At 42.1% G+C, this 13,421-nt stretch overlaps 1 protein-coding gene across 1 annotated transcript in view; it reads left to right on the forward strand.

Moving 5' to 3' along the window:
* Nucleotides 1-13,421, forward strand: part of LOC137373085 (regulator of G-protein signaling protein-like) — a 176,344-nt gene that overhangs the window by 111,963 nt on the left and 50,960 nt on the right. The gene's annotated exons all lie outside the window — the stretch shown is intronic.

Below are 13,421 nucleotides of genomic sequence, written 5' to 3' on the forward strand. Positions count from 1 at the left end.
GAGCTTTACTCTGTATCTAACCCTTTCTTTTTTTTTTCGGGACATTGCAGAGGGAGCTTTACTCTGTACCTAACCCTTTTTTTCTCTTCAGGACAGTGTAGAGGGAGCTTTACTCTGTATCTCACCCTTTTTTTTTCTTCGGGACTGTGCAGAGCGAGCTTTACTCTGTATCTAACCCTTTCTTTTTTTTCGGGACATTGCAGAGGGAGCTTTACTCTGTATCTAACCCTGTTTTTTCTTCGGGACAGCATAGAGGGAGCTTTACTCTGTATCTAACCCTTTTTTTTTCGAAACAGCATCGAGGGAGCTTTACTCTGTATCTAACCCTTTTTTTTTCTTCAGGACAGCATAGAGGGAGCTTTACTCTGTATCTAACCCTTTTTTTTCCTTCGGGACAGTGTAGCGGGAGCTTTACTCTGTATCTAACCCGTTTTTCTTTGGGACAGCATAGAGGGATCTTTACTCTGTATCTAACCCTTTCTTTTTTTTCGGGACATTGCAGAGGGAGCTTTAGTCTGTATCTAACCCTTTCTTTTTCTTCGGGACAGCATAGAGGGAACTTTACTCTGTATCTAACCCTTTTTTTTCGGGACAGCGTAGAGGGAGCTTTACTCTGTATCTAACCCTTTTTTTTTCTTCGGGACAGTGTAGAGGGAGCTTTACTCTGTATCGAACCCTTTTTTTTCCTTCGGGACAGTGTAGAGGGAGCTTTACTCTGTATCTAATCCTTTTTTCAGAACAGCATAGAGGGAGCTTTACTCTGTATCTAACCCTTTTTTTCTCTTCGGGACAGTGTAGAGGGAGCTTTACTCTGTATCTAACCCTTTTTTTTCCTTCGGGACATTGCAGAGGGAGCTTTACTCTGTATCTAATCCTTTTTTCAGGATAGCATAGAGGGAGCTTTACTCTGTATCTAACCCTTTTTTTTCCTTCGGGACAGTGTAGAGGGAGCTTTACTCTGTATCTAACCCGTTTTTCTTTGGGACAGCATAGAGGGATCTTTACTCTGTATCTAACCCTTTATTTTTTTTCGGGACATTGCAGAGGGAGCTTTACTCTGTATCTAACCCTTTTATTTCCTTCGTGACAGTGTAGAGGGAGCTTTAATCTGTATCTAACCCTTTTTTTTCCTTCGGGACAGTGTAGAGGGAGCTTTACTCTGTATCTAACCCTTTTTTTTCCTTCGGGACAGTGTAGAGGGAGCTTTACTCTGTATCTAACCCTTTTATTTCCTTCGTGACAGTGTAGAGGGAGCTTTACTCTGTATCTAACCCTTTTTTTCTCTTCGGGACAGTGTAGAGGGAGCTTTACTCTGTATCTAACCCTTTTTTTTTCTTCGGGACAGTGCAGAGGGAGCTTTACTCTGTATCTAACCCTTTTTTTTCCTTCGGGACAGTGTAGAGGGAGCTTTACTCTGTATCTAATCCTTTTTTCAGGACAGCATAGAGGGAGCTTTACTCTGTATCTAACCCTTTTTTTCTCTTCGGGACAGTGTAGAGGGAGCTTTACTCTGTATCTAACCCTTTTTTTTTCTTCGGAACAGCATAGAGGAAGATTTACTCTGTATCTAACCCTTTTTTTTCCTTCGGGACATTGCAGAGGGAGCTTTACTCTGTATCTAACCCTTTTTTTTCCTTCGGGACATTGCAGAGGGAGCTTTACTCTGTATCTAATCCTTTTTTCAGGACAGCATAGAGGGAGCTTTACTCTGTATCTAACCCTTTTTGTCCTTCGGGACAGTGTAGAGGGAGCTTTACTCGGGATCTAATCCTTTTTCTTCTTCGGGAAAGCGCAGAGGGAGCTTTACTCTGCATCTAACCGTTTTTATTTCTTCGGGACAGTGTAGAGGGAGCTTTACTCTGTATCTAATCCTTTTTATTTCTTCGGGACAGCATAGAGGGAGCTTTACTCTGTATCTAACCCTTTTTTTCTCTTCGGGACAGTGTAGAGGGAGCTTTACTCTGTATCTAACCCTTTCTTTTTTTTCGGGACATTGCAGAGGGAGCTTTACTCTGTATCTAACCCTTTTTTTCTCTTCGGGACAGTGTAGAGGGAGCTTTACTCTGTATCTAACCCTTTCTTTTTTTTCGGGACATTGCAGAGGGAGCTTTACTCTGTACCTAACCCTTTTTTTCTCTTCGGGACAGTGTAGAGGGAGCTTTACTCTGTATCTCACCCTTTTTTTTTCTTCGGGACTGTGCAGAGCGAGCTTTACTCTGTCTCTAACCCTTTCTTTTTTTTCGGGACATTGCAGAGGGAGCTTTACTCTGTATCTAATCCTTTTTATTTCTTCGGGACAGCATAGAGGGAGCTTTACTCTGTATCTAACCCTTTTTTTCTCTTCGGGACAGTGTAGAGGGAGCTTTACTCTGTATCTAACCCTTTCTTTTTTTTCGGGACATTGCAGAGGGAGCTTTACTCTGTATCTAACCCTTTTTTTCTCTTCGGGACAGTGTAGAGGGAGCTTTACTCTGTATCTAACCCTTTCTTTTTTTTCGGGACATTGCAGAGGGAGCTTTACTCTGTACCTAACCCTTTTTTTCTCTTCGGGACAGTGTAGAGGGAGCTTTTCTCTGTATCTCACCCTTTTTTTTTCTTCGGGACTGTGCAGAGCGAGCTTTACTCTGTCTCTAACCCTTTCTTTTTTTTCGGGACATTGCAGAGGGAGCTTTACTCTGTATCTAACCCTGTTTTTTCTTCGGGACAGCATAGAGGGAGCTTTACTCTGCATCTAACCCTTTTTTTTTCTTCGGGACAGCATAGAGGGAGCTTTACTCTGTATCTCACCCTTTTCTTTTCTTCGGGACAGTGTAGAGGGAGCTTTACTCTGTATCTAACCCTTTTATTCCTTCAGGACAGCGAAGAGGGAGCTTTACTCTGTGTCTCACCCTGTTTTTTTCTTCAGGACAGCATAGAGGGAGCTTTACTCTGTATCTAATCCTTTTTTCAGGACAGCATAGAGGGAGCTTTACTCTGTATCTCATCCTTTTTTCAGGACAGCATAGAGGGAGCTTTACTCTGTATCTAATCCTTTTTTCAGGACAGCATAGAGGGAGCTTTACTCTGTATCTAACCCTTTTTTTCTCTTCGGGACAGTGTAGAGGGAGCTTTACTCTGTATCTAACCCTTTCTTTTTTTTTCGGGACATTGCAGAGGGAGCTTTACTCTGTACCTAACCCTTTTTTTCTCTTCAGGACAGTGTAGAGGGAGCTTTACTCTGTATCTCACCCTTTTTTTTTCTTCGGGACTGTGCAGAGCGAGCTTTACTCTGTATCTAACCCTTTCTTTTTTTTCGGGACATTGCAGAGGGAGCTTTACTCTGTATCTAACCCTGTTTTTTCTTCGGGACAGCATAGAGGGAGCTTTACTCTGTATCTAACCCTTTTTTTTTCGGAACAGCATCGAGGGAGCTTTACTCTGTATCTAACCCTTTTTTTTTCTTCAGGACAGCATAGAGGGAGCTTTACTCTGTATCTAACCCTTTTTTTTCCTTCGGGACAGTGTAGAGGGAGCTTTACTCTGTATCTAACCCGTTTTTCTTTGGGACAGCATAGAGGGATCTTTACTCTGTATCTAACCCTTTCTTTTTTTTCGGGACATTGCAGAGGGAGCTTTACTCTGTATCTAACCCTTTTTTTTTTTTCGGGACAGCGTAGAGGGAGCTTTACTCTGTATCTAACCCTTTTTTTTTCTTCGGGACTTTGAAGAGGGAGCTTTACTCTGTATCTAACCCTTTTTTTTCCTTCGGGACAGTGTAGAGGGAGCTTTACTCTGTATCTAATCCTTTTTTCAGGACAGCATAGAGGGAGCTTTACTCTGTATCTAACCCTTTTTTTCTCTTCGGGACAGTGTAGAGGGAGCTTTACTCTGTATCTAACCCTTTTTTTTTCTTCGGGACAGCATAGAGGAAGCTTTACTCTGTATCTAACCCTTTTTTTTCCTTCGGGACATTGCAGAGGGAGCTTTACTCTGTATCTAACCCTTTTTTTTCCTTCGGGACATTGCAGAGGGAGCTTTACTCTGTATCTAATCCTTTTTTCAGGATAGCATAGAGGGAGCTTTACTCTGTATCTAACCCTTTTTTTTCCTTCGGGACAGTGTAGAGGGAGCTTTACTCTGTATCTAACCCGTTTTTCTTTGGGACAGCATAGAGGGATCTTTACTCTGTATCTAACCCTTTCTTTTTTTTCGGGACATTGCAGAGGGAGCTTTACTCTGTATCTAACCCTTTTATTTCCTTCGTGACAGTGTAGAGGGAGCTTTACTCTGTATCTAACCCTTTTTTTTCCTTCGGGACAGTGTAGAGGGAGCTTTACTCTGTATCTAACCCTTTTTTTTCCTTCGGGACAGTGTAGAGGGAGCTTTACTCTGTATCTAACCCTTTTATTTCCTTCGTGACAGTGTAGAGGGAGCTTTACTCTATCTAACCCTTTTTTTCTCTTCGGGACAGTGTAGAGGGAGCTTTACTCTGTATCTAACCCTTTTTTTTTCTTCGGGACAGCATAGAGGAAGCTTTACTCTGTATCTAACCCTTTTTTTTCCTTCGGGACATTGCAGAGGGAGCTTTACTCTGTATCTAACCCTTTTTTTTATCGGGTCAGCATAGAGGGAGCTTTACTCTGTATCTAATCCTTTTTTCAGGACAGCATAGAGGGAGCTTTACTCTGTATCTAACCCTTTTTTTCTCTTCGGGACAGTGTAGAGGGAGCTTTACTCTGTATCTAACCCTTTTTTTTTTTCGGGACAGTGCAGAGGGAGCTTTACTCTGTATCTAACCCTTTTTTTTCCTTCGGGACAGTGTAGAGGGAGCTTTACTCTGTATCTAATCCTTTTTTCAGGACAGCATAGAGGGAGCTTTACTCTGTATCTAACCCTTTTTTTCTCTTCGGGACAGTGTAGAGGGAGCTTTACTCTGTATCTAACCCTTTTTTTTTCTTCGGGACAGCATAGAGGAAGCTTTACTCTGTATCTAACCCTTTTTTTTCCTTCGGGACATTGCAGAGGGAGCTTTACTCTGTATCTAATCCTTTTTTCAGGACAGCATAGAGGGAGCTTTACTCTGTATCTAACCCTTTTTTTTCCTTCGGGACAGTGTAGAGGGAGCTTTACTCTGTATCTAACCCTTTTTTTTCCTTCGGGACAGTGTAGAGGGAGCTTTACTCGGGATCTAATCCTTTTTCTTCTTCGGGAAAGCGCAGAGGGAGCTTTACTCTGCATCTAACCCTTTTTATTTCTTTGGGACAGTGTAGAGGGAGCTTTACTCTGTATCTAATCCTTTTTATTTCTTCGGGACAGCATAGAGGGAGCTTTACTCTGTATCTAACCCTTTTTTTCTCTTCGGGACAGTGTAGAGGGAGCTTTACTCTGTATCTAACCCTTTCTTTTTTTTCGGGACATTGCAGAGGGAGCTTTACTCTGTACCTAACCCTTTTTTTCTCTTCGGGACTGTGTAGAGGGAGCTTTACTCTGTATCTCACCCTTTTTTTTTCTTCGGGACTGTGCAGAGCGAGCTTTACTCTGTATCTAACCCTTTCTTTTTTTTCGGGACATTGCAGAGGGAGCTTTACTCTGTATCTAACCCTGTTTTTTCTTCGGGACAGCATAGAGGGAGCTTTACTCTGCATCTAACCCTTTTTTTTTCTTCGGGACAGCATAGAGGGAGCTTTACTCTGTATCTAACCCTTTTTTTTTCGGAATAGCATCGAGGGAGCTTTACTCTGTATCTAACCCTTTTTTTTCTTCGGGAAAGCGTAGAGGGAGCTTTACTCTGTATCTCACCCTTTCCTTTTCTTCGGGACAGTGTAGAGGGAGCTTTACTCTGTATCTAACCCTTTTATTCCTTCAGGACAGCGAAGAGGGAGCTTTACTCTGTGTCTCACCCTGTTTTTTTCTTCAGGACAGCATAGAGGGAGCTTTACTCTGTATCTAATCCTTTTTTCAGGACAGCATAGAGGGAGCTTTACTCTGTATCTAATCCTTTTTTCAGGACAGCATAGAGGGAGCTTTACTCTGTATCTAATCCTTTTTTCAGGACAGCATAGAGGGAGCTTTACTCTGTATCTAACCCTTTTTTTCTCTTCGGGACAGTGTAGAGGGAGCTTTACTCTGTATCTAACCCTTTCTTTTTTTTTCGGGACATTGCAGAGGGAGCTTTACTCTGTACCTAACCCTTTTTTTCTCTTCAGGACAGTGTAGAGGGAGCTTTACTCTGTATCTCACCCTTTTTTTTTCTTCGGGACTGTGCAGAGCGAGCTTTACTCTGTATCTAACCCTTTCTTTTTTTTCGGGACATTGCAGAGGGAGCTTTACTCTGTATCTAACCCTGTTTTTTCTTCGGGACAGCATAGAGGGAGCTTTACTCTGTATCTAACCCTTTTTTTTTCGGAACAGCATCGAGGGAGCTTTACTCTGTATCTAACCCTTTTTTTTTTCTTCAGGACAGCATAGAGGGAGCTTTACTCTGTATCTAACCCTTTTTTTTCCTTCGGGACAGTGTAGAGGGAGCTTTACTCTGTATCTAACCCGTTTTTCTTTGGGACAGCATAGAGGGATCTTTACTCTGTATCTAACCCTTTCTTTTTTTTCGGGACATTGCAGAGGGAGCTTTACTCTGTATCTAACCCTTTTTTTTTCTTCGGGACAGCATAGAGGGAACTTTACTCAGTATCTAACCCTTTTTTTTCGGGACAGCGTAGAGGGAGCTTTACTCTGTATCTAACCCTTTTTTTTTCTTCGGGACAGTGTAGAGGGAGCTTTACTCTGTATCTAATCCTTTTTTCAGGACAGCATAGAGGGAGCTTTACTCTGTATCTAACCCTTTTTTTATCTTCGGGACAGTGTAGAGGGAGCTTTACTCTGTATCTAACCCTTTTTTTTTCGGGTCATCAGAGAGGGAGCTTTACTCTGTATCTAACCCTTTTTTTTTTTTCGGGACAGTGCAGAGGGAGCTTTACTCTGTATCTAACCCTTTTTTTTTCGGGTCATCTGAGAGGGAGCTTTACTCTGTATCTAATCCTTTTTTCAGGACAGCATAGAGGGAGCTTTACTCTGTATCTAACCCTTTCTTTTTTTTCGGGACAGTGCAGAGGGAGCTTTATTCTGTATCTAACCCTTTTTTTTCCTTCGGGACAGCATAGAGGGAGCTTTACTCTGTATCTAACCCTTTTTTTTCCTTCGGGACAGTGTAGAGGGAGCTTTACTCTGTATCTAACCCGTTTTTCTTTGGGACAGCATAGAGGGATCTTTACTCTGTATCTAACCCTTTCTTTTTTTTCGGGACATTGCAGAGGGAGCTTTACTCTGTATCTAACCCTTTTTTTTTCTTCGGGACAGCATAGAGGGAACTTTACTCTGTATCTAACCCTTTTTTTTCGGGACAGCGTAGAGGGAGCTTTACTCTGTATCTAACCCTTTTTTTTTCTTCGGGACAGTGAAGAGGGAGCTTTACTCTGTATCTAACCCTTTTTTTTCCTTCGGGACAGTGTAGAGGGAGCTTTACTCTGTATCTAATCCTTTTTTCAGGACAGCATAGAGGGAGCTTTACTCTGTATCTAACCCTTTTTTTCTCTTCGGGACAGTGTAGAGGGAGCTTTACTCTGTATCTAACCCTTTTTTTTTCTTCGGGACAGCATAGAGGAAGCTTTACTCTGTATCTAACCCTTTTTTTTCCTTCGGGACATTGCAGAGGGAGCTTTACTCTGTATCTAACCCTTTTTTTTCCTTCGGGACATTGCAGAGGGAGCTTTACTCTGTATCTAATCCTTTTTTCAGGATAGCATAGAGGGAGCTTTACTCTGTATCTAACCCTTTTTTTTCCTTCGGGACAGTGTAGAGGGAGCTTTACTCTGTATCTAACCCGTTTTTCTTTGGGACAGCATAGAGGGATCTTTACTCTGTATCTAACCCTTTCTTTTTTTTCGGGACATTGCAGAGGGAGCTTTCCTCTGTATCTAACCCTTTTATTTCCTTCGTGACAGTGTAGAGGGAGCTTTACTCTGTATCTAACCCTTTTTTTTCCTTCGGGACAGTGTAGAGGGAGCTTTACTCTGTATCTAACCCTTTTTTTTCCTTCGGGACAGTGTAGAGGGAGCTTTACTCTATCTAACCCTTTTTTTCTCTTCGGGACAGTGTAGAGGGAGCTTTACTCTGTATCTAACCCTTTTTTTTTCTTCGGGACAGCATAGAGGAAGCTTTACTCTGTATCTAACCCTTTTTTTTCCTTCGGGACATTGCAGAGGGAGCTTTACTCTGTATCTAACCCTTTTTTTTATCGGGTCAGCATAGAGGGAGCTTTACTCTGTATCTAATCCTTTTTTCAGGACAGCATAGAGGGAGCTTTACTCTGTATCTAACCCTTTTTTTCTCTTCGGGACAGTGTAGAGGGAGCTTTACTCTGTATCTAACCCTTTTTTTTTTTTCGGGACAGTGCAGAGGGAGCTTTACTCGGTATCTAACCCTTTTTTTTCCTTCGGGACAGTGTAGAGGGAGCTTTACTCTGTATCTAATCCTTTTTTCAGGACAGCATAGAGGGAGCTTTACTCTGTATCTAACCCTTTTTTTCTCTTCGGGACAGTGTAGAGGGAGCTTTACTCTGTATCTAACCCTTTTTTTTTCTTCGGGACAGCATAGAGGAAGCTTTACTCTGTATCTAACCCTTTTTTTTCCTTCGGGACATTGCAGAGGGAGCTTTACTCTGTATCTAACCCTTTTTTTTCCTTCGGGACATTGCAGAGGGAGCTTTACTCTGTATCTAATCCTTTTTTCAGGACAGCATAGAGGGAGCTTTACTCTGTATCTAACCCTTTTTTTTCCTTCGGGACAGTGTAGAGGGAGCTTTACTCTGTATCTAACCCTTTTTTTTCCTTCGGGACAGTGTAGAGGGAGCTTTACTCTGCATCTAACCCTTTTTATTTCTTTGGGACAGTGTAGAGGGAGCTTTACTCTGTATCTAATCCTTTTTATTTCTTCGGGACAGCATAGAGGGAGCTTTACTCTGTATCTAACCCTTTTTTTCTCTTCGGGACAGTGTAGAGGGAGCTTTACTCTGTATCTAACCCTTTCTTTTTTTTCGGGACAGTGCAGAGGGAGCTTTATTCTGTATCTAACCCTTTTTTTTCCTTCGGGACAGCATAGAGGGAGCTTTACTCTGTATCTAACCCTTTTTTTTCCTTCGGGACAGTGTAGAGGGAGCTTTACTCTGTATCTAACCCGTTTTTCTTTGGGACAGCATAGAGGGATCTTTACTCTGTATCTAACCCTTTCTTTTTTTTCGGGACATTGCAGAGGGAGCTTTACTCTGTATCTAACCCTTTTTTTTTCTTCGGGACAGCATAGAGGGAACTTTACTCTGTATCTAACCCTTTTTTTTTCTTCGGGACAGTGAAGAGGGAGCTTTACTCTGTATCTAACCCTTTTTTTTCCTTCGGGACAGTGTAGAGGGAGCTTTACTCTGTATCTAATCCTTTTTTCAGGACAGCATAGAGGGAGCTTTACTCTGTATCTAACCCTTTTTTTCTCTTCGGGACAGTGTAGAGGGAGCTTTACTCTGTATCTAACCCTTTTTTTTTCTTCGGGACAGCATAGAGGAAGCTTTACTCTGTATCTAACCCTTTTTTTTCCTTCGGGACATTGCAGAGGGAGCTTTACTCTGTATCTAACCCTTTTTTTTCCTTCGGGACATTGCAGAGGGAGCTTTACTCTGTATCTAATCCTTTTTTCAGGATAGCATAGAGGGAGCTTTACTCTGTATCTAACCCTTTTTTTTCCTTCGGGACAGTGTAGAGGGAGCTTTACTCTGTATCTAACCCGTTTTTCTTTGGGACAGCATAGAGGGATCTTTACTCTGTATCTAACCCTTTCTTTTTTTTCGGGACATTGCAGAGGGAGCTTTCCTCTGTATCTAACCCTTTTATTTCCTTCGTGACAGTGTAGAGGGAGCTTTACTCTGTATCTAACCCTTTTTTTTCCTTCGGGACAGTGTAGAGGGAGCTTTACTCTGTATCTAACCCTTTTTTTTCCTTCGGGACAGTGTAGAGGGAGCTTTACTCTGTATCTAACCCTTTTATTTCCTTCGGGACAGTGTAGAGGGAGCTTTACTCTGTATCTAACCCTTTTTTTTTCTTCGGGACAGCATAGAGGAAGCTTTACTCTGTATCTAACCCTTTTTTTTCCTTCGGGACATTGCAGAGGGAGCTTTACTCTGTATCTAACCCTTTTTTTTATCGGGTCAGCATAGAGGGAGCTTTACTCTGTATCTAATCCTTTTTTCAGGACAGCATAGAGGGAGCTTTACTCTGTATCTAACCCTTTTTTTCTCTTCGGGACAGTGTAGAGGGAGCTTTACTCTGTATCTAACCCTTTTTTTTTTTTCGGGACAGTGCAGAGGGAGCTTTACTCTGTATCTAACCCTTTTTTTTCCTTCGGGACAGTGTAGAGGGAGCTTTACTCTGTATCTAATCCTTTTTTCAGGACAGCATAGAGGGAGCTTTACTCTGTATCTAACCCTTTTTTTCTCTTCGGGACAGTGTAGAGGGAGCTTTACTCTGTATCTAACCCTTTTTTTTTCTTCGGGACAGCATAGAGGAAGCTTTACTCTGTATCTAACCCTTTTTTTTCCTTCGGGACATTGCAGAGGGAGCTTTACTCTGTATCTAACCCTTTTTTTTCCTTCGGGACATTGCAGAGGAAGCTTTACTCTGTATCTAATCCTTTTTTCAGGACAGCATAGAGGGAGCTTTACTCTGTATCTAACCCTTTTTTTTCCTTCGGGACAGTGTAGAGGGAGCTTTACTCTGTATCTAACCCTTTTTTTTCCTTCGGGACAGTGTAGAGGGAGCTTTACTCTGCATCTAACCCTTTTTATTTCTTTGGGACAGTGTAGAGGGAGCTTTACTCTGTATCTAATCCTTTTTATTTCTTCGGGACAGCATAGAGGGAGCTTTACTCTGTATCTAACCCTTTTTTTCTCTTCGGGACAGTGTAGAGGGAGCTTTACTCTGTATCTAACCCTTTCTTTTTTTTCGGGACATTGCAGAGGGAGCTTTACTCTGTACCTAACCCTTTTTTTCTCTTCGGGACTGTGTAGAGGGAGCTTTACTCTGTATCTCACCCTTTTTTTTTCTTCGGGACTGTGCAGAGCGAGCTTTACTCTGTATCTAACCCTTTCTTTTTTTTCGGGACATTGCAGAGGGAGCTTTACTCTGTATCTAACCCTGTTTTTTCTTCGGGACAGCATAGAGGGAGCTTTACTCTGCATCTAACCCTTTTTTTTTCTTCGGGACAGCATCGAGGGAGCTTTACTCTGTATCTAACCCTTTTTTTTCTTCGGGAAAGCGTAGAGGGAGCTTTACTCTGTATCTCACCCTTTCCTTTTCTTCGGGACAGTGTAGAGGGAGCTTTACTCTGTATCTAACCCTTTTATTCCTTCAGGACAGCGAAGAGGGAGCTTTACTCTGTGTCTCACCCTGTTTTTTTCTTCAGGACAGCATAGAGGGAGCTTTACTCTGTATCTAATCCTTTTTTCAGGACAGCATAGAGGGAGCTTTACTCTGTATCTAATCCTTTTTTCAGGACAGCATAGAGGGAGCTTTACTCTGTATCTAATCCTTTTTTCAGGACAGCATAGAGGGAGCTTTACTCTGTATCTAACCCTTTTTTTCTCTTCGGGACAGTGTAGAGGGAGCTTTACTCTGTATCTAACCCTTTCTTTTTTTTTCGGGACATTGCAGAGGGAGCTTTACTCTGTACCTAACCCTTTTTTTCTCTTCAGGACAGTGTAGAGGGAGCTTTACTCTGTATCTCACCCTTTTTTTTTCTTCGGGACATTGCAGAGGGAGCTTTACTCTGTATCTAACCCTGTTTTTTCTTCGGGACAGCATAGAGGGAGCTTTACTCTGTATCTAACCCTTTTTTTTTCGGAACAGCATCGAGGGAGCTTTACTCTGTATCTAACCCTTTTTTTTTCTTCAGGACAGCATAGAGGGAGCTTTACTCTCTATCTAACCCTTTTTTTTCCTTCGGGACAGTGTAGAGGGAGCTTTACTCTGTATCTAACCCGTTTTTCTTTGGGACAGCATAGAGGGATCTTTACTCTGTATCTAACCCTTTCTTTTTTTTCGGGACATTGCAGAGGGAGCTTTACTCTGTATCTAACCCTTTTTTTTTCTTCGGGACAGCATAGAGGGAACTTTACTCAGTATCTAACCCTTTTTTTTCGGGACAGCGTAGAGGGAGCTTTACTCTGTATCTAACCCTTTTTTTTTCTTCGGGACAGTGTAGAGGGAGCTTTACTCTGTATCTAATCCTTTTTTCAGGACAGCATAGAGGGAGCTTTACTCTGTATCTAACCCTTTTTTTATCTTCGGGACAGTGTAGAGGGAGCTTTACTCTGTATCTAACCCTTTTTTTTTCGGGTCATCAGAGAGGGAGCTTTACTCTGTATCTAACCCTTTTTTTTTTTTCGGGACAGTGCAGAGGGAGCTTTACTCTGTATCTAACCCTTTTTTTTTCGGGTCATCTGAGAGGGAGCTTTACTCTGTATCTAATCCTTTTTTCAGGACAGCATAGAGGGAGCTTTACTCTGTATCTAACCCTTTCTTTTTTTTCGGGACAGTGCAGAGGGAGCTTTATTCTGTATCTAACCCTTTTTTTTCCTTCGGGACAGTGTAGAGGGAGCTTTACTCTGTATCTAACCCTTTTTTTTCCTTCGGGACAGTGTAGAGGGAGCTTTACTCTGTATCTAACCCTTTTTTTTCCTTCGGGACAGTGTAGAGGGAGCTTTACTCTGTATCTAATCCTATTTTCAGGACAGCATAGAGGGAGCTTTTCTCTGTATCTAACCCTTTTTTTCTCTTCGGGACAGTGTAGAGGGAGCTTTACTCTGTATCGAACCCTTTTTTTTTCTTCGGGACAGCATAGAGGAAGCTTCACTCTGTATCTAACCCTTTTTTTTCCTTCGGGACATTGCAGAGGGAGCTTTACTCTGTATCTAACCCTTTTTTTTTCGGGTCAGCATAGAGGGAGCTTTACTCTGTATCTAATCCTTTTTTCAGGACAGCATAGAGGGAGCTTTACTCTGTATCTAACCCTTTTTTTCTCTTCGGGACAGTGTAGAGGGAGCTTTACTCTGTATCTAACCCTTTTTTTTTTTTCGGGACAGTGCAGAGGGAGCTTTACTCTGTATCTAACCCTTTTTTTTTCGGGTCATCAGAGAGGGAGCTTTACTCTGTATCTAATCCTTTTTTCAGGACAGCATAGAGGGAGCTTTACTCTGTATCTAACCCTTTTTTTTTTTTCGGGACAGTGCAGAGGGAGCTTTACTCTGTATCTAACCCTTTTTTTTCCTTCGGGACAGTGTAGAGGGAGCTTTACTCGGGATCTAATCCTTTTTCTTCTTCGGGAAAGCGCAGAGGGAGCTTTACTCT

This window comes from Heterodontus francisci, chromosome 8 (assembly GCF_036365525.1).
Source record: "Heterodontus francisci isolate sHetFra1 chromosome 8, sHetFra1.hap1, whole genome shotgun sequence".
Classification (NCBI taxonomy): Eukaryota; Metazoa; Chordata; class Chondrichthyes; order Heterodontiformes; family Heterodontidae; genus Heterodontus; species Heterodontus francisci.